We start from the raw sequence: 22188 nt of genomic DNA, 5'->3' as shown, positions 1-22188 counted from the left end.
TGTGCCAAGTTGAGGAGTTTGGAGTTCTTCCTGCGGACAACAGGGGGCCATGAGATGTTTTTCAGCAGCAGGCAAACCCCATGTGCAGCTATAGTGTTCAAGCCGAGCGGAGGGCAGACTGGAGGAGGAAGACAAAGGGGGCAGAAAATTGACCTGGGAGGTGCTTGTGACATGATGAGGGCCTAGGCCAGGACAGTGGGACAGGCAACACCAGAGTCAGACTGGACCAGGGTTTCGAGGAGGGTCTGGTCACTGCTGGCGGCTGAGAGAGAGACCAGAGTCAGGGACTGGCCTGGGAGGCTGGGTGGGTGGTGAGTTTCAGCTCACCTTCTAGAAGTGGGGGAGAGACTTTTCTTCCTGCAACTTCCCTCCAACGCACCTGCAGGTGATCCCCAGCCCGGCAAAAGCTGTAAATGGAGAGGGGGAGCAGGGACCGTCCAGTTTCCAGGCTGGAGGAGAGGGGCAGCAAAGCACCAGAAGCACAGCTCTTACTACACCAGGCGTGGGCTGGCGAAGCCAGCTTCCAAGCAGGTCACTGACACCATCAGCCCGGAGGGACGTGAACGGGACCCTGACAGTCTGTCCTCGGGTTAGGATGTAAAGAAAGCTGCCTGCAAGCGTTAAACATTTCTCTTAGGTAAGTGGGAGCCCAGACCGTTCCCCCTCTCTTCCTGCCTTTTCTTCTTGCTCCAAAGCTTCCTCCTCGCCTCCTGCCTGTAAGATGGGGGGGTGGGGTGGACCAGGACAAGGGTCAGGCAAGGGGCACCCGTGGCTAAAAGACGGCTCCTGCCACTGTCCTAGAAATGTCTGGTCCGAAGAAATGCAGTTTAATGTTTGTATACCACAGTTTACTTTTCTTTCAATCAACCACCTTTCCGTGCATCTGAGGTCCGCAAGTCCCCAAAACATAAAATCACCACCGTCTCTTCCCTTGATCCCTCCCCAACGTTCCCTGGTAAAGCGGCAGCCTGCCAGCCACCTGCTCAAGAGGAGATATACGGACAGAAGACCGGGCTCCCAACACTGCCCTACAAAAAGGGTGGAGAGGGCTTTGCTGGTGGCGCTGTGGTGAAGAATCCACCTGCCAATGCAGGGGACACGGGTTCGAGCCCTGGGCCAGGAAGATCCCACATGCCGCAGAGCAACGAAGCCCGTGCGCCACAACTACTGAGCCTGCCCTCTAGAGCCCACGAGCCACAACTACTGAGCCCGCACGCCTAGAGCCTGCGCTCCGCAACAAGAGAAGCCCCGCAGTGAGAAGCCCGTGCTCCGCAACGAAGAAGTAGCCCCACTCGCTGCAACTAGAGAAAGCCTGCATGCAGCAACAAAGACCCAACGCGGCCAAATAAATAAATAAAAATAAATTTAAAAAAAAAAGATGGAGAGTTATGTAAGAATTTTGCAAAAACTTAAGAAAACAAAATAAGGGCGACCACAAGGGCAAAAACCATTAACTGTCAAGCAAGTAAGGGCTAATTCAAACACTGAGCAAAAAAATAGGGGGGTATGGGGGTACCCTCCACATAACTTCAAACACGAGGGAAAAGTGGCCGATGACAGCGCCGGAGCTAGTTGCCTAAATAAGTGAAGAAGTGCCACCTACCAGAGCAGCTCCCCAGGGCCAGTGTATCTGGTTTGTTTTACAAGCAGACGAGTTCTGAAACTTTTATTTACTACAGGCTTTTTAAATATATGTAACGCCACTTAAATGTTTTCCCCAACCCCCAATCTTCTGTGAAACCTTGAACTTGCCAACCACAGCACCTTACAGGCCTGTAAGGAGAGCTTACTCGCTCTACGAAATTCCAGATCCCCAAATATGCCACGTGCAGTACAGTGAGAACGCCAGGCTGCTTGCACACGTGACACAGGCCTTGACTCCTGTACCTTTAAAGCAGGCTTTCTTACCCTCCACCCACTGACATTCGGGACTGGATAATCCTTTGGCTGTGGGGCCTTCAGGTGCATTGTGGGATGGGCAGTAGCATCCCTGGCCTCGACCCACTAAAGGCCAGTCGCACCCCTCTCCCCCAGCAAGGCAATCAAAAGCGTCTCCAGACTTTGCCAGATGCCCCCAGGGCGGGGAACCACCAGGCTGAGAACTACTGCTTTAAAGGGGGCATCCAAAGCTTACCACCTGCCTTTCCCTTAAAATCCATCCCTACGTGAACTCCATGAAGAAGAATTTGCTAGCCTGTTTGTCTCTAGGCGCTCGAAGCAAACATAAACTCTGCCTGGGTACCGGAGTTGTGCACCATTCTGGAAAGGAAATCCAGAGTGGATACCCACAAAGCTTCCTGAGCTTAAAATACACCACTTTCTTCCATATATAGATTTTGACTTTCTGGAACATTTATTTTATCCTTACAATGATCCCACGAGGTAGAAAACCTACAGAAAAAAAAATGCCTATAAAACCTACTGAAAAGAATGCCTGTAATCACGTTCATCAAGAGAAATGCTGGCAAAGGCTAAAAAGTTTCCTTTCTAATTGCCTTACATCTTCAAATTCAACCACAGCATTATTGTGAAAGGATCTGGTCTCATTTAAAAAGCACACACACAGATAAACAGGCCCTGTATATTTAATGCTCTGTCTTCTGAGGCCAAGCTGACTTGAAAAAGCAGGTGTTGTTTGGACTGAGGCTGGGGCTGGGTGTTCTGGGTCCTGGGCCTGATTTATTAGCAGCCACCGGGTGGAAGTTGGCACAGCTGGAGAATGGGTTAATACACCCACCCAGCCCTCACCATGCTGCTCTGAGGATCAAATTCGAATCTTTGTTCAAGGCCTTCACAAAAGCAGGGTGCAGTTAACTTTGTCCAGAGTCTGCCCTAATGAAAAATGAAATTTCACAAGTAGTGAAACCACTAAAAGCCTCCAACATTCTTAAAGCCATCTTACCCCGCAGTCTCTGAAAGAGAGGGTAGAAGAGATGAGATACCAAGCTAGCCAGGGGAAAAACAAATAGAGCCATTTAAAAGCTTTATCTAATTACCCCCACTGAGACTTTTTCTCTGCAGTCTGGCTGGCTGACAAAGAATGTGGTGGGGCTTTTGACTGGGCTTTCTCCACCCTATCGGGACCACCCGCCCTCCCCGAGTCTGAAAGGCCCCGCAGGAGTAGCCCAGTACCCAGACGCGGGGACTTTACAGAGGCTTTCAAGTTCTATTAGCACGGCTTGCTTGAATCACACTGAACAAACAGTCTCCACCCTCTCCCACTTCTTTTGTCTAAAGCACCTATTCACTGGCAGCCACCTTTACTGATGGGCAGACTGGCTCACCTGTGCCCGAAGTACCATCAGCAACAAGATGCACCAGCAGCTGGAAGGGAGAGCTCCCTGCGCCCTCCTCCCAGGCTCCCCCCACCACCACCCCCGCCACCTCCACCAACCAACGCCAGCTACACTCGGACAGGGACACCCAGGGAAGGTGACGGGGGAGACAGAGACCAGCACAGTGGTGACCCTGTCCCAGAGGACAGCGAACAGAAAAGGAAAAAGTCCGTCACCCTCGCGCCCCATCTTCCTCACTCTCCCTCCTCGGTCACCATGAAAACAACGCAGATGGTTTTCCTCTCTGTATTCTGCCTTTCATGGGAGCAGGGGAAATTAAAAATAAGTGATGCATTTCAGAAAGGACATCGTATGCCTGCCTCTGCGTTTCAGATGGTACACCTTTTACCTCTGATTTATGGGGAGGCCCCCAAGGGCGTGGAAATCACAGGCTGACCCTTGCTTTTTGAAGACAGCCATAGCTATTTCTACTCAAAAACCACTTTCTAAGTCTAAAAGAGAGAGAGAAAACTCACTTACCCTGCCTCCTTCCCCCACACCCCCCAAAAACCCATCTAATTTCTTAATTATATTTGGCTATAAAAAACATTACTCAACTTTGCCTGTTCAGTAGGTCAGATGTACACAAGTAATCTTGAGGAAGGGAAACTTCTGAGTTAGAGTGAGCTTGCCCTTCAACCGAGAGAGGATGGTTACTAACCATGGCTTCGGTTAGACTGCAACCCTTTTATCTCACTGGAAAACCCCAAGATCCTTTAAAGTGTTGCCTTCGAACATTTGGTTCCAAAGATACTCTACACCTAATGTAATCACTTTCAAAAAGGTATTACGAAGTGTTGTGAAATAAACTGAGATGGGGAGGTGGAGTGAACAGGAGGAGCCCTATCAAAACTTAATCTAATCTCAGTAAAGGGGGAAGAAGACCGTTGTCCCGTGATCAGGAGACTATATTGCCTTCGTTCTATTGATACTCTATTGCATGTCTATCTTTTGAATACAAACCTGCTAAATAAAGAGCAAAATAAGACATCACTTCATGGATTAGGTAGGTTTTTCCAAAACGAAGGAAACAATCTGTTATTAATAAATGAAATAAGATGATGTTACACACGCATTTCCTTGGGAGGATTAAACCGGAACACACAGGTAGCCGGGAAGAAGTCCACCCAGACAAGCTGCCATCTGACACCAGAGTTGGTCAGAGAGCATGAACTGCGATTAAAAGACACTTACAAAAGAGAGACTATTTAAATGTGACAACAAAAACAAAACAAAATTAACATCCTACTTTCCTAGGTCAAACGACATGGAGAATTCAGAAATTAATTAAATCCAGTTAAATAATGTAAAACAGGGAAAGACTCCCTTTCAGAAATGCTTTGGTTAATTTTAGCATCCTTCTGTTTAGCTGCTTAGCAACCCTTATCCTATGACCTTTTAAGCACCACCTACTTTTCAAAAGGATAATGAATAGAAACATCAAAAGGATTCACTTCTGACTACTTCTAGTGAGCACGTTTAATCAATTTCTGTAGGAGTTAAAATTTATATTAATTATGCCATACAAAACCCTAGAAGGGTAGAATTTTTTCTTAGTTTCATTAACCAGGAAATTTCCTTCACTGAAGATAATACATGACGTTAACAACTGAGCATAACACAGCTATAGCAAAAACTTCCAAACTGATCTTAGCAAGTGGACCAGCGCAGCAGTTCAAAACTGAGTAAAAATGCAAAGCCACATAACGGCAACTACGTAGGGCCCCGCAAACAGCAGGGAACCAACCAATCAATAACTGTTGACGGCATGCCGACTAAACTAGGTAGGTTTATTTTCCTCCTTCTAAAACAAAAGACCCCCTTCCATCAGAAGGTCGTTTGTTAGATGATGCAGGTAGGTAGAACGGATGCCCCACCTGTGCCAGCTGAGTCAGACCCATCTTCCCCATCACACAACAAACACTTGTCTGCCATAAGGGCTGAGGCTCTGAATTTCTGATGAGAAGAAAAGTGGTATCTAGAAAAACGCGGAGAATGATATGCCGTAGAACAGTACACGTCAGCGTCAGCGGCATTTCTTGAGAGTATCACATAACAGGCAAATCCTCTTTAAAAACAAGACATCCTAAAATGCCACCTGTTTAGCAGTATTTTTAAGAATTATAAAACAGTGCAAGTTCATTAACAACCTAAAATGGACCACAAGGTAAACAAATAACCAAATCAAAGGGCTCTCCCTTTCTTTTGTAAAAGTGGGGGGGGAGTGGGAAGGAAGGTGTCTTTTCACACATTTAAAACTTGATAAAAGCCATTCAAATGTTTAATTCATCAGTGTAACCAAAGCTCAAAACACATCAAAGCAAGGTCCATCAGCGGTACCCAAAAGCCCCCTCCAAAGGGTAGTGGCTCACCTTTGCATAAATTGCTTGAAGAATAATTTGAACCCATTCCTTCAAAAGTCCTGTGTGACTCTTGAAGGAAGAACTAAACGTTTAAAAAAAGAAAGCGAGAGAAAAAAAGAAGTTTCAGCCAAGACTTCAGCCTCTAACTTAAGACTTCCGGGTTACATTATGTCTTAGACCCACACCTGCCTACTCGAAAAGGCACCAGCCCTAGAGGATGCTTTTAAGGGCCATGGGGAGAAGAAAAACGAAAACAAAAACAAAAACCCCCAAACAAAACAAAAACCATTCTTTTCTTTGCAGTTCCCTTTTCTCCACTTTCCACATCAATTAAATTTATTTCAGAATACGCTCACCCGCCTGCACACACCACTGCCTATCTAAAAGAAAACGACCTCAAAAATATGGGATGCACCTGAACAACTCAGCCTTTGCACAAATCACCTCAAGCCTCCTCTTCAAGACAGAAATACCTCGCTATTTCCAGCATCCCTATCCAACGGGCAAACTTTATTTCCACTGGCTTTTAAACCTAAACGCTAAAACAAGCACGGGGTGAATTTTTCTTCTGGTGAAAACCATCGGACAGGTTTTTCAGCATATCCCAAAGTGATATTTTTTATTCACCTTCCTATCTCTCTCCACCACCACCATCCCCAAAAAAGAAGCCGAAAAAACTCCAAAGTGCCCCGAATGTGTCCTGCTGCTGGCTCTGAAGCCGTGTAGAATTTCGTAATGGAATGTGAACTGCTCGTCCGGATCTGGGCTCACGTTCTATCTTCTAACCAGTAAGGAGCGAGGGAGGGCAAATCTGCTGAGCAAGGAGAAATACTTTCCTGCTCTTTTATAACCCATCGCGGATGCACCGCGGACGCTGGACGCGAGCTGCACGCGGCGCCTGTCAACCCGCCCGCCCGCCGGCCGGTCCCCGCGCCCCTCCTCTGCCCGCCCCCCCCCCACCCCGCCGGAAAAGAAAAGTGACCCCACCGAGAAGTGGGCTCGGCCGCCGCGCCCCTCGCTCACGCGCCTCCCGGGCCCCGCGGGCGGCGGGGAGCGAGTCCCCACATCCTCGACGCGACCCTCGGCCCCGTCCAGAAAACACGCCGCTTCCAGGGAGGGGGCTGGCGACTGCAAGGACCTCCCCTGCTCCTTAGCAACCATTAAGGTCGCAGTTTCCTAAGAGACCGCGAGCGGGGAGGGGGCGCGGGGGACCGGGCCGAGGCGGGGGGCTGGGGGCTCACTGGGTCTTCAGCCCCTCGACGCCGGCCCCCCCCCCCGCCCCTGCTCGGCTCTGCGGGCCGGGACAGGAGGAGACAGAGAAGACCCACAACTCGCAAAAAAATTGGTCCAGCGGGCAGCGGACAAAAGTTTCCGAGCGCGCTCCACAGCTGGGCGGCGAAGCGGGCCCCGGCGGCCAGCCCCGCCTCGGATGCTCCCGGCCTCCTTCCTGTGCTCGTGACGGCGCCGGGCGCCGAGGTCCCCCCCCGCCCCCGCGATGCAGGCTCCGCTCCACACCGATGGCTCCCACGAAAACACGTACATTCTTCTGGTGAAAACCATCGGACAGGTTTTTCAGCATATCCCAAAGTGATATTTTTTATTCACCTTCCTATCTCTCTCCACCACCACCATCCCCAAAAAAGAAGCCGAAAAAACTCCAAAGTGCCCCGAATGTGTCCTGCTGCTGGCTCTGAAGCCGTGTAGAATTTCGTAATGGAATGTGAACTGCTCGTCCGGATCTGGGCTCACGTTCTATCTTCTAACCAGTAAGGAGCGAGGGAGGGCAAATCTGCTGAGCAAGGAGAAATACTTTCCTGCTCTTTTATAACCCATCGCGGATGCACCGCGGACGCTGGACCCGAGCTGCACGCGGCGCCTGTCAACCCGCCCGCCCGCCGGCCGGTCCCCGCGCCCCTCCTCTGCCCGCCCCCCCCCCACCCCGCCGGAAAAGAAAAGTGACCCCACCGAGAAGTGGGCTCGGCCGCCGCGCCCCTCGCTCACGCGCCTCCCGGGCCCCGCGGGCGGCGGGGAGCGAGTCCCCACATCCTCGACGCGACCCTCGGCCCCGTCCAGAAAACACGCCGCTTCCAGGGAGGGGGCTGGCGACTGCAAGGACCTCCCCTGCTCCTTAGCAACCATTAAGGTCGCAGTTTCCTAAGAGACCGCGAGCGGGGAGGGGGCGCGGGGGACCGGGCCGAGGCGGGGGGCTGGGGGCTCACTGGGTCTTCAGCCCCTCGACGCCGGCCCCCCCCCCCGCCCCTGCTCGGCTCTGCGGGCCGGGACAGGAGGAGACAGAGAAGACCCACAACTCGCAAAAAAATTGGTCCAGCGGGCAGCGGACAAAAGTTTCCGAGCGCGCTCCACAGCTGGGCGGCGAAGCGGGCCCCGGCGGCCAGCCCCGCCTCGGATGCTCCCGGCCTCCTTCCTGTGCTCGTGACGGCGCCGGGCGCCGAGGTCCCCCCCCGCCCCCGCGATGCAGGCTCCGCTCCACACCGATGGCTCCCACGAAAACACGTACACCGCCAACGGAAGGGCAAGGGAACAATACGCGCGGACGCGACCCCCCCGCCCAGTCACCCGGGGGCGGTGGTCGGCGCGACCACCAGCCACGAGCCGGGGACGGCGAGGGCGCTGGGCTGCCCGCGGCCCCCTCCCGGCCGGCGCCGTCCGCCCGGGAGGATCAAAGTCCGCAGAGCAGGGCGCGGCGGATGCTCCCACCGCGCGGCCCCGGCGGGCACCCCCGAGCCAGCACCCCAGGCGGGCACCCCGAGCGGGCACCCCCGGATACCTTGCGGCGGCGGGCGGGCGCCGTCATCTCCGCGCTCCTCGGCCCGAGAGGGACTCGAAAGTATGTAGGAGAAAAGTTTCCCCTCCCACATGGGGGGGAGGATGTCGGGGGAGAGAGGGCGGAAGATGGAGAGCAGCGCTGGGAAGATGTTTCTGGCCGGCGGTGCGCGCACCATCCGAGTCCCCACGGTGCTGGTTAAAAATAAATTCCGCGGCGGGTGCGGCGGCGCGGGTCGGGCCGGATTCCTGCGCTCGGACGGCTAATATGGATGCGCATCAGGTCCTGGCGGCGGGGCGCTGCGGCGGCCGCGGCGGCTCGCGCTGGGAGCTGGTTGGCAGGGCCGGCAGCTCGGGAAGGGGAAAAGGAGCGGAGGAAGGGGAGGAGGAGGAGGAGGAGGAGGAGGAGGAGGAGGGGGAGGAGGAGGAGGAGCGGCCCGGCGCGCAGCCGGAGGGGAGAGGGCTGCCCAGCTCATCCCAGGCCGGCCCCACCGCCCCGAGCGCACGTAGCGCGGCGTGGGGCGCTCGGGTCCTCGGCTCCGGGAAACGCTGAGTTTAAAAAGTACAACGCGCTCTGCAGACTTCACCCTCCCCATCCCCAAAAGTTCTTTAAAAGGTCGCTCCCGCTCAGCCCCAGACATCTCGCTGCCACCCAAGGACCGCGAGGCGGAACCTCGGGCGCGTACTTACGGCCGGGCAGGGCGCTTGGCTCCCAGGCATGATGCGGTGGGGACCGGTGGGCTTCGGGGAGAGAACGAGGAGAGATGCAAACTTGTTCCGGAAAAGGAATCAAAATGGCGTTTCTGGATGTGCAAAGTTCATCAACTCCGCAGTCACTTCCCCTCCTCCTCTTCTCCCACAGGGAGGGAGGTGGGCGAGGAGCAGGCGACCCCGGAGCCCCAGCCGCCGTCCCGGCCCCCGCCTCGGCCCCCCGCCCCGCTTCCTCGCCCGCACGCTCGGAGGCTCGCTCTCCCCCCCTCCCCCTGATAAGTAGACACATCACGTGTTGTTCCTGCGCGTCTCCTGGGGACGTGTTACTGAGCGGCGGCGGCGGCGGCGGCGGCGCTCGGGCTGGGGGGGGGGGACGGACCGCGGTACCCGCCGGTCCCCACCGCAGCCCCCGGCCCGATTTTAGCGGGGTGACCGCAGTCCCCATCCCGGGATGGATGGAGGGGCAGTCCCCCACCCCACCCCCACCGCAGCCCCAGGTTTGCCCCACGCCCTCCGCAGGCGCCCCGGGCCAGGGGAGGGCCGGGCAGCCCCGGGGGAAGGGTCTTGGCGGCCGCAGCTGAGCGCCGTCCGACCAGCACAGCGATCGCCGGCCGGCCACCCTCTTGGACCACCGCGCCCCCTCCCCTCCGGCCCCTCACTGCGGGCGACTCCCCGTCCCTGGCTTTCCATCACTTCGCTCAGTGGTTTGTTTCACTATTTTAACGGAGGACAGGGAAAGGCATCGATGCCTGGGAAGCGCAGGAGGGGCGCCTCGTTGGCCGGGAGGGGGTGCCATGGGGGGCGGGGGGGTGCCTGGCCCGGCGCCGCCCCTCTTGCTCTCAGAGGCAGACGGGAAGGTGAACCCCACCCGTGCGGTTCCCTCTCCGCGGTCCTCGCTCTGCATCCAGGTGGGACAAGCCGACGATGGGGCGAGAGATTAAGGAACTGGCGCTTCACCCCGCCCCCAACTTCGGGCTGTTTCTCTCCCAGGGCCGGTCCTTCTCGCTCTGGGGCTGCCGCCCCAGGAGCGTACTCTCCATCCAACAAATTCAATGCTGACTTGGCTTTTGTCACCTTCCCTTCCCCACACTCCACAGCTGATGCTGAAGCGGGGGCTGCCTTGCCCCCAACGGGCCGCCACTGTGTCCCCACCCCGCGATGGCACGGCTGATGCTGTGTCATCCACGTCGCCCTCCGAGGCATCAGGGAAGCCACATGCAATATCTCTTTCTCTCAGAGGGCTCCTGTTTCAACTCTGAAAAGCAGGGGCCCTCCTCCGAGCCGCGCTCCGTCTCCACGGCTCCAAACACCAGCTTCGCCCAGGCTGCGGCGGCCCAAGTTATCACCGAGGCCAGAGAAACCAGGCCTGGGCTTTGCTTCCTCCATAAGGCAGCTGACATGTTTCCAACTGTTAATACTTTTCCTACCGAGCTTCTGAAAGGGGCCTGTTGTCAGCCTTTGGAAACATCTTCAGACTGATAAGGGTGATTGTGGTTGCAGAAAACAAACACCACCCGCTCCCCAAATTCTAAAGATGGGGGGGGCCTCTTGTCTAGTTGCAGAGAATGCTACCGCAGAATCATGCGTTTGAGGCTTGTTAAGCAAGAGGATGTTATACATACAGAAAGCTGGCCACTGTATACTTACTGGCTGTGACCTTTGACCCTCTTCCACGCCAACTCCTCTGAATACACTTACACACCATACAAAGTTGTAAGCCCAATCACGGACCTTTAATTTGAGGCCTTTAGTGGAACTCTGGTGTTCAGGGCTGCAGATAGAAGTGTCTACTTAGGGATGGACTAAATGGATGGGTCCTGGCCAACACAGAACTCTCTAGAACCAAGCAAAAGCAGCTGGACCATTACCTATGACTTGAGATAATCAGCCACCCAAGAGGGAACTGATTCAGCTGGCTGTTTCTCTGACGTCCAGAGTCATCAAATTTAAGTTTTCAGAACCTGTTATGTTTCCCAGGGTCTACTGTTTACTGAGGAAAACTCAACCCAGGGAAACGTTAGCAGTTGCATTTTTCTAAGCCTCCCCTCTACCCCAACCCCATGTCCCCATTCAGGAGTTACCTTTCCTGGTCTCCCCATTGAGGGGTAGGTTTTGAGTAGGAACCATATCAAAGTTGGAATTTTGCTTGTAATTTAGCTTATTCTGTAAAATACGTGCAAACCTGCAAAGCTACGTGATTTTTCCTGACCTTGATAATGTCACCTAGGTAATACTGGCAACCTTTTAAGTTGAAAAAACAGTCTAAAAGTAACTTTTGAAAGTTGAATTCCAATGATACTGAGCTCTGTGTTCATCTTTTCTAGCTAATTCATAAACTTGGCAGTCAAACGAGCCGTCCAAAGGTCTGTTTGTTCCTATTACATATAAATATCATTGACCCAACAAATAGTTATTGAACATCTAATAGGTAAAAAAGAGTCATGCTATTAAAACCATGATGAGTTGCCACTTCACACCCACTAGGATGGCTGTAATAAAAAAGACAGATAATAACAAGGGTCATCAGGGAAGCGGAGAGATGGAACTCTCGCACACTGCTGGTGAAAATGTAAAATGCTACAGCCACTTTAAAAAACAGCTTGACAGTTCCTCAAAATGTTAAGCATAGAGTTACCATCTGACCTAGCCACTCCACTCCTAGGTACGTAACACAACACATGAAAACATACATCCACACAAGAACTTGTACAAGAATGTTCATAGCAGCGTTATCCGTAACAGCTAAAAAGTAGAAACAACCCAAATAGCCATCAACTGATGAGTGGATAAACAAAATGTGGTACATCCATACACGGAATATTATTCAGCCATAAAAAAGGAAAGAAGTACATACTACAACACGGATCAATTTTGAAAACATACTAAATGAAATAAGCCAGACCCAAAAGGACAAATATTGTTCTGATTCTGTTTATATGAAATGTCCAGAATAGGCACACCTTCGGAGACAGAAAGTAGATTAATAGTTACCTAGGGCTGAGGGTTTGGAGGGAAATAGGGGTTGACTGCTAATGTGTGCGACATTTCTTTTGGGGGTGATACACATGTTTTAAAGTTGATTGTGGTGATGGTTGAACAACTCTGAATATACTAAAACCATCGAACTGTACGCTTTAAATGGGTGAATTGCATTCTTTGTAAGTTATACCTCAACAAAGCTGATATATATATATATTCCATATATACATATATATGGAATTGTGAGATATAGATAGATAGATAGATAGATATATATATATATATAGGTTCTGTAGTGGAGAAGTGATACAAAAATGGATAATTTATAATCCATGCCTTAAAAGAGTTTATAGGCTAATCTCTGCATCCATAAGAAGTAATCATGAAATGCAAGCCAACATTTAATAAGAACCATTAAACAGGTACAAAATTCAGAAGTTCCAAGAAAAGAGAGCACTTCAAATAAGGGTCATTGGGAAAAGCTTCACAGAAGAGAAAGCGATGGGGCTGAGCCATGGAGAATGGCTAGAAATTTCGTATATGGAGATGGGGATTAGAAATAGTAGATGCAAAGGCACAGTGGCAGCAAGTTATGAGCCCTGTTCAGAGACCAGTAAGGATTCCAGTGTGTATGGATGACAACCCATACAGCAATAGCAGGTGATGAGAGTGAAAGTCAACAGGCTGAGGCTATCCCACAGAGAACTCTGAACACCATCCATGGAAAACCTCAGGGACAAGGGCCTGAACTAGGGTGGAGCAGGGAAGGGATAGAGAATAGCTGATCGGGAGCCACTTCAGACGAAGAACTGATAGAAAATCAGGTGGTGGGCCGGGAATGGGGGGTGAAGAAGCGAGGGCCAAGATGATGCCTGGGTCCCAGCCAGCCAGATGGCGAGAACGAATGACTAATGAGAAAGTCAGAGGTAGGAGCCCATTGCAGGTGGAAGGTGACAGAGCAGGTGACACTGAGCTGGAAGCAGAAATAATGGAAACCATAGAGCTATGCCGTGGAAGAGAATCGAGGAGAAAAAGGATGTGGATGTTGAAGAAGGCCCCTAGGATGAGGTGACACAATCCGCTGAATCTCATGAGACATGTAGGTGTCCCAACCCCACCCAAAGGAGGGGGCGGGGCGCTCCAGACAGAGGGAGAGGTAAGTAGCAAGCACAAGGGCAGAGAGGCGTCAAACAAGGTCAGTTTCCGGAACTGCAAATACCGGACTCTGTGGCTGGACCAGAGGGAGGAAGGGACGCAGCCAGAGATGGAGCTGGAGAAATCGCCCGTGGGCCAGACGGCCGAGAGCACCGGGCACACCGTGGAGCTGACCTGTGCTTTATCCGACGCCGAGCCCCTGGAAAGGGCTTAAGGAAGAGGTAGACAGAGCCTCCCTCGTGGGACCATGGAGAAGGGTCTGGGAGACTTGGGATCGGAAAGCTAGTTAGGAATTAACAGAAGAGCCCACCTAAGAAATAATAAGGACCCTGTCAGCCGCTGGCTATAGAGGTGGAGAAGAATGGATTGGTTTGAGACGTAATTAGGACACAGATGCAATAGGATTTGACCAATTTGATATGGGAGAGAGGAAAAAAAAAATCCCTCTGGAGCACTGACCATGGGGCGTGGCATCAAAGGAAGGGAAACCACTCCAGCATCGGTAGAATGACACATGACCGAGCAGGGGTTAAAGTAAAAAGAGGGGGACAGACAGAGGGACTAGAGGAGGCAGGTGGTAAAGAAGATGGAATCCCCTGGGCTTGGTCCCAACTGCTCTGGAGCGAGAAGAAGAGACTTGAAGAAGACAGCTTCCCCGGTCTTGGTTTGGGACCCGGGTTGGGGGGTGGGTCCATGCATCATGGCGGGGTGGGGGGAGTAGGGGGTGGTGTGTGGAAGACGAGGGGAGGCTGGACCCAGGAAAAAGGCCTGGAGAGACATCTGGGGGCCAGAGAGGATGGGAAGTAAAAGGCTAGAGGCTAAGCCCAGGGAAATGCCTGCCATGAGGTGGATGCAGAGGAGGGGTGACAAGTGCTCTAAAGGAAGTGAAGGCCTGAAGGCCTGAAGGCTGAGAAGTTAGGTGATAAAAGGAGGAGTGAGAAAGGAGAGTAACAACAGCAACATAATAGCAGCTAATACGTACTGAACACCTACTATGTGCCAGGCGCTGCTCTGAGGGCCCCCTGTGACTCATCTTGCTTAACCCCCTCCGTCCTCCAACCTGGCAGGTGCCTTATCACCCCCATCCAACAACTGATGAAACTGAGGAGTCCCAAGGTCCCCAGGCCAGGGTGGCTGGGACCTGGCAGAGCTGAGCTACACCCTGGGACCCACTCTTTCCTTGTTGTCATCACCCCTGCTGCTGTTAGTCAATCGAGAATTAAATAGTTTGCTAACAAAAAAATGCCTACTTGATTGTCTTGACTAATCTGAATAAAATACTCTTGACTGGAGTTTGGCAGAAGGGCCAGTATTGTCTGTGCCGTCTTAACAAGGATTTAATTGGAAAGATAAGCAAATGGCCAGCTTTCAGTATTGCTAATTTGGTTTATAACCATCCCTCCCCCACATAAACCTCGGGTACAAACCCCCTTCTGTTCTCCATAGACATTTATGTCCACAGGAAAGGAATGTAGATCCAGAGAGAGAGAGAGAGAGAGAGAGAGAGAGAGAGAGAGAGAGAGAGAGAGAGAGAGAGAGAGAGAGAGAGAATACAGATCTATGAAACAGAACACAGCTTTTGAAGGAAGGTGTGTATGCGTGTGTGTGTCTGCCTGCCTGTCTGTCTGTCTATGGCAGAGGAGAAATGGTAGGGAGATCAGCCGTGGGGAAAAAGAGGGATAATTAATATTCTGTGACAGGAGGGAAGGGGAAAAGATAGTAGAAACTTAACCACTGCATCAGGTTGTGGGAGTTACCATCCGATGGCTTTGACTACGGACAGCAGCAGGGCCGCAGAGCAAGGGGAGTGGTAGGGGGCTAAGGCTTGAAGCAAGAAGGCAGGAACTGGTGGTAGAAAAGTTCAGCTCTGTGTTAGCTTCAGTGCCACAGAGCCACGGAGGGGACAGAACGTATGGCAGGAGTTACTGACAGTGGGAAGCTGAAGTGAGTGAAATCCATCACAAGGGGGATGGAAAGGGCCTGAGGCTGTGAGAACGGCGAGTGGCCAAGGGCCCTGAGGAAGAAGGGCAGTTTCAGTGACCAGGAGGGTGAGGCAAAGGCTGAGAGGAAGAAGGGGGTCTGAGGGTGGGAAACGGGGATGGAGACCTCGGGGGAGACAGAAGCAGATGAGTCTTGTGAGCTGGAGAGAAATCCTACTCGTGGGGTTGAGGAAACGATGCAGGAAGGACAGGACGCGAGTCCTTGACACCGAGGGTCCTCCATTCACGGAGGGACCGAGAATGAGGGCAGGAAGGAGGCTGAGAGGGAAAATGTGAAGTTGGCCACTTAGGCCCTCGTGCAGGAGGATCTGTAGATGGCGGGCGTTGACAGGGGACACCCACGTCAGAGGAGGTAGCGCGGGCTAAGCCGTGTCCCCCCAAATTCGGAGGCTGAAGTCCTAGCCCCCAGTCCCTCAGAGTGTAACTGTATGCGGAGGTACGGCCTTTACAGGGGTCGTTAGGTGAAATGAAGTAACTGGGATGGTCCCTAATCCAGTAGGACTGGTGTCCTTCTCAGAAGAGGAGATCAGGACACAGACACACAGGACACAGGGACGACCAGGTGAGGACACAGGGAGAAGGTGGCATCTTCCAGCCCAGGAGAGAGACCTCAGAAGGCACCAACCCCACCAGCACCGCGATCTCGGCCTTCCGGCCTCCTCAGCTGTGAGAAAATACGGTGCTGCTGTTCCAGCCGCCCAGCCTGTGCGGCTTAGTTGCAGCAGCCCGAGCCGACTGAAACAAGAAGGAGGGCCCCGAAGACGACGGGCAAAGCAGAAGTCTTGAGAGGCAGTGCTGAGATGTCCTTTCAAACGTCCAAATCCCCTCAGTAACGTAGCCAATTAGATGCTCCCTCTCAGACAAGCCATGCAGCATCACAGGGATGGGCTACCTTCGTACAACTTCTGTTACCCTCAATACATGATCACTTTAGCTACCCAGATACCTTGGGGAATGCATTCTTTCTGGTGTTTTTCCTTTTAAAGGTTCAACATTTGGAGCAGAATCGTTATCTAAAATGTATTATGCACTGCCTCACTTTTTCTCCCTTTCCTGAAAAGTCAGAAAGTTAGTATCTGCTCAAAATGGTATTATAGACTTCAGATATTTCATTGGGTTGTCAAATAAAGATAACTTCTTATAAGCAAGGTTTACACCAGGCCACAAGATGGTCGCATCTTCAAGAAGCTATTCATCTGCACAGGTAGGTACTAGCTATTTGCTAGCGCCCCCTAGGCCTCCGCAGTAGATCCCAGTTGGAGTGTTCTGTCTGTTTTGAGTTATTTTTCCTCCCTCACTATCTGGCTGTGTCTTGTCACTTCTTTCTGAACTTAGTGTGCCTGCCAGTAGCAACTTCCTCTTCCCTTTTTAATTGATGGTTTCTCATCTACGTGGTCAGGAAACTGGATGACCAAGACTGCGAGAAATGTGTCAAAAGTAAGTGTAAGGACCGGCGTCTCCTTCTGCTGCCCAGAAGCCCAAAGTTGCTGGTGTCCTGATTCTCAGTTGGGTTTTAGATTGATGCGTGGTTAGCATACTTCTAAACTATTCAAGTTGTTTCAAAGATATCAGAATATCAGGGAAGGTTAAATAACTCTTCTAAGTCAACCTTTCCTCCATGATGTAAGTTTATTGCTTATGGAATTTTTAAATGATTTAACTTCACCCCTCCACAGAAAGGGCCGGCCATCCCTCCTGCCTTCAGACAACGCGGCAGGTATTAGAGAAAAAAAAACTGCTCCATTCTCACAGGATGCAGACTCTTTCTTTCCCTAAAAGATGTACTCAGAGTTCAACATTTGTTTCTTTGTCGGAGAGCGCTCTTTTGTCACGTACCAGAGTACAAATAAATGAAATAAATACTCCTTCAATAAGTAGTGAGTATCTGTACCTTTGTGGGTTCAACTGAGGGTGGACAGAAGCAAAGTAAAATTTCTGCAGTTTCAGTTACGTCTACCCCCAAACGGTACTTGTCCGTCGAGCTTACTGACAGTGCGGTAGTATTTCCAATACCTCTGGCCACGGGTCCTCCTGCTTCATAGACTACGTCCACATGTTCCCAGGCCAAAGGATCAGAAAAGAGTTTTCAACAAGTGCTCAAGAAGCTGCAGTGAATTACACAACTAGAAAGCCACGAAAGATGCTGACGACGGCAAACCCTGCAAACAATGTGTCTATCCTAACAGACAGAAGACTCTCTTTCTTTCCCTCAGGAAGAAATAAAGTCATATCTAGTGCTTGGGTGTCGTTCCCCAGGGACTAGGGCGTGGGGGTGATTCTACCCACTGCCTCTAACTCCTACAAGGCAATGGACTTAGCAATTTCAGGCACTGTTTCATACGCTCACCTCAGCTAAGTAATGGAGTCCATGCTCAAAAAATAAGATATTTTGGAGTGTGTGGGCTGACTACGTAACTTCTTCGTGTTACTAAAGAAACCTGACATTCGTTACTCGTTCATTCAACCAGCGATTGGTTGCACTGGTCATGCTCCAGGCCCTGAGTACAATAAAGCACACGAGCTCCCTGCCCCAGTGGGTCTTCCAGGCTAAAGGGTTGTTATGTTTTAATGTCCCTATCTTCTTTTTTTTTCTTTTTGCGGTACGCGGGCCTCTCACTGCTGTGGCCTCTCCCGTTGCGGAGCGCAGACTCCGGACGCGCAGGCTCAGCGGCCACGGCTCACGGGCCCAGCCGCTCCGCGGCACGTGGGATCTTCCCGGACCGGGGCACGAACCCGTGTCCCTGCATCGGCAGGCGGGCTCTCAACCACTGCGCCACCAGGGAAGGGGAAGCCCTAATGTCCCTATCTTTAACGTCTCTATCAGAGTGAAGGATCTGAAGCAATCATCTACAGAATGTGACAGACAATATAGGTAATTCAAATTTTAAAATGTGAGCTCTCTCCACGTCAGATCCGTTCCTCTTCCCCACGATTTATCTTTACACTATAGTTGTATGAGTTCTTCATGTTTCCTGTGCCTTACAGCCATTCCATTGTGTATCGGATCATGTTTTATTCCTAAATTGAAACCAAAGTTTCAGGCTTCAACTACTTTCTTTCTTCTCCAATTTCTCAGAAATTGGACTTTACAAAGCAAAACAAGGACTGCAAACATACTTGGAAGTGGCCCATTACAGTGTAAGGAGCATGGACTGGACCGTGAGACAGCCCTGGGTACCATCCCGGCACCATCACTTACCAGCTGTCACTAGTACAGGTGTCCAACTCTGGAGAACTTCAGTTCCTTCAACTATAAAACGGATGTAATAATGAGGATCAAAAGAGATGATATGCATGAAGCATTCAAAAAAGGCATCTGGCCCATGTTATGTATGCAGTAAACTGTGGCTCTTATTGTATATTTTAAAATTTGATGCTTAATATTTACATGCTGCAGCAAACACGTACATCTTAATCCAATAAAACTGTTAAGGTTACATCAAGTTCCCTATGTAATCTTTTATTAAAAAAAAAAAAACAGAATAGTCCACATCAAGTTCATTATTTCTTGACTGCTACATGATAATCATCCATTTATCAATATGAGTATGTTTATATAGCTGGATTTACATATGTGAGCATGTATATACATAAAAGTACTTATAAAGCTGTTTAGTGTTACTGAAATTATATTATGATGACAACAGATAAGACAAAATTGTTATAACCGAAATACTGAGTTAGAAACTTTCTGCAGTCATTAAAACAATGGCTTATTTTATAGAAATAGATAGACCTGAGTGATGTGACTCTCTGATTGGTCAAGTTGGTCCTGTTATTTCAGATGAATTTGGGATAAGGGCTGATTTTCCCATGATTCCTTCAGTAGAGAACCCAAGGCACACAGAGAGTACATAATACGCCCGACTCAAACAGCTAGTGAGTGGAGCAAGGTTTGGAATCCAAGTCCTCTGAGTCTATAGCCCAAGTTCTTTCTATTGCACTCTATAGGATGACAGGAAAATTTATGTCCTGATCAGGCTGTAAGTCTAGAGTTGCACAGAGAAACAAACTTTCAGTTTTCTGGGGAAAAAAAAAAATAGGAGGGAGATGAGATAACTACATGTAGATATTAAGCATGCGATACAGCTAGAATATACATAATGTACATACGTTCCATCCTATGCCATAGTGCCAATGCAATGCTAGACTGGTCAATGGAATCAAACAGGAAACCTAGAAGTATTTGCTATATGATAAAGGTGGCACTTCAAATCAGCAAGGGGAAAAGGATAGATCAGTCAACAGAACTGGAACAACTGAAAGGGAAAAAAATTCACACCAAATACCAACTTCACACTAACTTTACACCAAAGGCTAAAACCTATTCCAAATAGATTAAAGAACTGAATGTAAAATGTAAAAGGACAGAAGAATCAGAAGAAAAATATGTAAATATTTACCTGGTCTCTGGCCGGGCGGGGGGGGGGTGGGATAACAATTTTAGATTTAAATACATTAAAAAAAATCTACAGGCTAAATTGAAAGGGAAATGACAAACTAGGAAAAAAGCATGTTTACAGGCAGAGTTGGTAACGAGCCTCAGTATAACAGTATAACAAAAGCTACACTTTAGTAGGTGTATAAGATGTGTTAGCTTTGCACACAATATCTCATCATAATCCTATAAGGGAGATACAGTTAGTTCCATTTTTAAAATAGAGAAGTGGAGACAGTGAGTGGCCAAGAAGTAACACAGCCCCAGTCTCAGAGCTAATAAGCATCAGAACAGACACATGAATGTAGACCTCTTTCTGAGTTTCATGCTTTTCCTCTTAATTTTTATGCTCTACCAACTCTTACAAGTCAATATAAAAAGAGCACCTCAACTGCAAAATGGACAAAGGATATGAAAAAGCAATTCACAAAAGCAAACATATAAATACTTAATAAACACATTTTAATGTCCAGCTTCTGTAGCAATGAAAGAAATGCAAATCAAAGCTTGCAGTTAAGATTTTTTTCCCCTATCATGTTGGCAAAAAATATTTTAAAATTTCAACATCTAATTTGGGCAAAGCTGAGGAAAATAGATATACACTGTTGTGGCAATGATAGTGTTTCAATTATCTTGAACAGAAATTTGAAAATTTACATCCTTGAAAATGTGTACTTCTTTCAGCCAGCCACTCCACTTCCAAAAAAAAAAAAAATAGAATTCTAGAAGCTTTTCTAAAGAGATATATACAAAGATATTTGTATAAAGATGGTTGTTATTAGATCACTTGCCATCATGAAAAACTGGAAACAAGCTAAACGTCTACTAGTAGGGCTTTAGTACATAAATGGTAAAAGATTCATATGCTAGAATAACAGGCTACCATTAGCAATCATGAAGTGTAAGTTTACTTAAGGTTGGAAATTGTTCAAAATACAGTAAGTGAAAAAATTATAAAGTGGTACGTGTTATTTTTAATTTTTGTTTTTGTCCACATTTTTCAAATTTTCCAGAATGAATATATATTACTTTTACATCAGGAAAACAATTATTATTAAAACACCGATAAACCTGAACCAGAAGAATACCTAGTTTAAGATTACAAAGTTTAGGGCTTCCCTGGTGGCGCAGTGGTTAAGAATCAGCCTGCCAATGCAGGGGACACGGGTTCGAGCCCTGGTCTGGGAAGATCCCACATGCCTCGGAGCAACTAAGCCTGTGAACCACGGCTACTGAGTCTGTGCTCTAGAGCCTGCAAGCCACAACTACTGAGGCGAAGTGCCACAACTACTGAAGCCCACGTGCCTAGAGCCCGTGCTCGCAACAAGGGAAGCCACCGCGATGAGAAGCCCACACACCGCAACAAAGAGTAGCCCCCGCTCACCGCACCTAAAAGAAAGCCCGTGCGCAGCAATAAGGACCCAACGCAGCCAAAAATAAAATAAACTAATAAATTAATTTTTTTAAAAAAGATTACAAAGTTTAAATATGATTTCTACTTAAAACTTGTTATGTTCCAAGTTTTGGTATACATGGGAATTCAAAGTAAGAATCAAAGATAGACAGGTTCCTGTGGAACCCCAACCAGATATAAAAGCAAGGTACAGATTTCTATATATGAAGAAACTGGTGGTTAGGCCACTAAAGGGTAGATGCCCTCCCCGACCCCACTCCATCCCCAAGGAAGTTAACTGCTCTTCAGTATTCAAATCCATAAGAGGACTCATAAATACCTCATACAGAGACAGGTATTTTTACAGGAAATAATAACCTGCATGTTCAAGATAGGACTGACCTTTAATTTCTATCTTTCCCCTTAGGTAATATTAATATTGTAATTTGTAAATAAAGTTGTTCAAATTGTATGAATCTTCCAAGATAACCAGGATATATATATATATATTTTTTTAAATATTTTCTTGGCCGCACCATGCAACATGTGGGATCTTAGTTCCCCGACCAGGGATCGAAACTGTGCCCCTTGCATTGGAAGCATGGAGCCTTAACCACCGGACACCATGGTGGTCCCCAAGATAACTGATTTTTAATTTAAAAACACTTAAACAGTAAGAACTGAAATATAATTCTCCAACGTATAAAGAGTATCCATTTCAAACCACAGGCCACTAATATACTTCACAGGGAAATTATACTTCATAATGAGAAGCTAGAGGAACTTCTTTAAAAATAAGAACAAAAATCTCCAGGACAGAAAAAAATTATTGAGTATTGTTTAGCAAGATTTTCTGGCCAATGCAATAACACATGAAACAGATTAAGAGATTTAAATACTGGAAAGAAAAAGTTCACATTATCATTAATTGTAGAGATCACTGTGTAAATAGAAAATCCAAAGAAATTAATGGAAAACTATATTCAAGAGAAATCTAATCAAAGTAGCTATCATTATTGAAATCCTATAT

At 49.1% G+C, this 22188-nt stretch overlaps 1 protein-coding gene across 4 annotated transcripts in view; it reads right to left on the bottom strand.

The window, feature by feature from the left end:
* Positions 1 to 22188, bottom strand: part of RREB1 (ras responsive element binding protein 1) — a 124678-nt gene that overhangs the window by 67381 nt on the left and 35109 nt on the right. Inside the window, exon 1 of one of the 4 annotated variants that reach the window (XM_028478580.2) lies at positions 9173 to 9413. The exons of 2 other annotated variants lie outside the window; for them this stretch is intronic. The gene's annotated coding sequence lies outside the window, so the exon portion shown is untranslated. Of the gene's footprint in view, positions 1 to 8486; positions 8848 to 9172; positions 9414 to 22188 lie in introns of those variants that run through there. One more of the 4 variants, XM_028478582.2, reaches the window with a different exon arrangement.

The sequence above is a fragment of the Physeter macrocephalus genome, chromosome 18 (assembly GCF_002837175.3).
Source record: "Physeter macrocephalus isolate SW-GA chromosome 18, ASM283717v5, whole genome shotgun sequence".
In the NCBI taxonomy this organism is placed as follows: Eukaryota; Metazoa; Chordata; class Mammalia; order Artiodactyla; family Physeteridae; genus Physeter; species Physeter macrocephalus.
The sequence above is the reverse complement of the archived record's forward strand: the minus strand, read 5'-3'. Positions and strand labels throughout refer to the sequence as shown.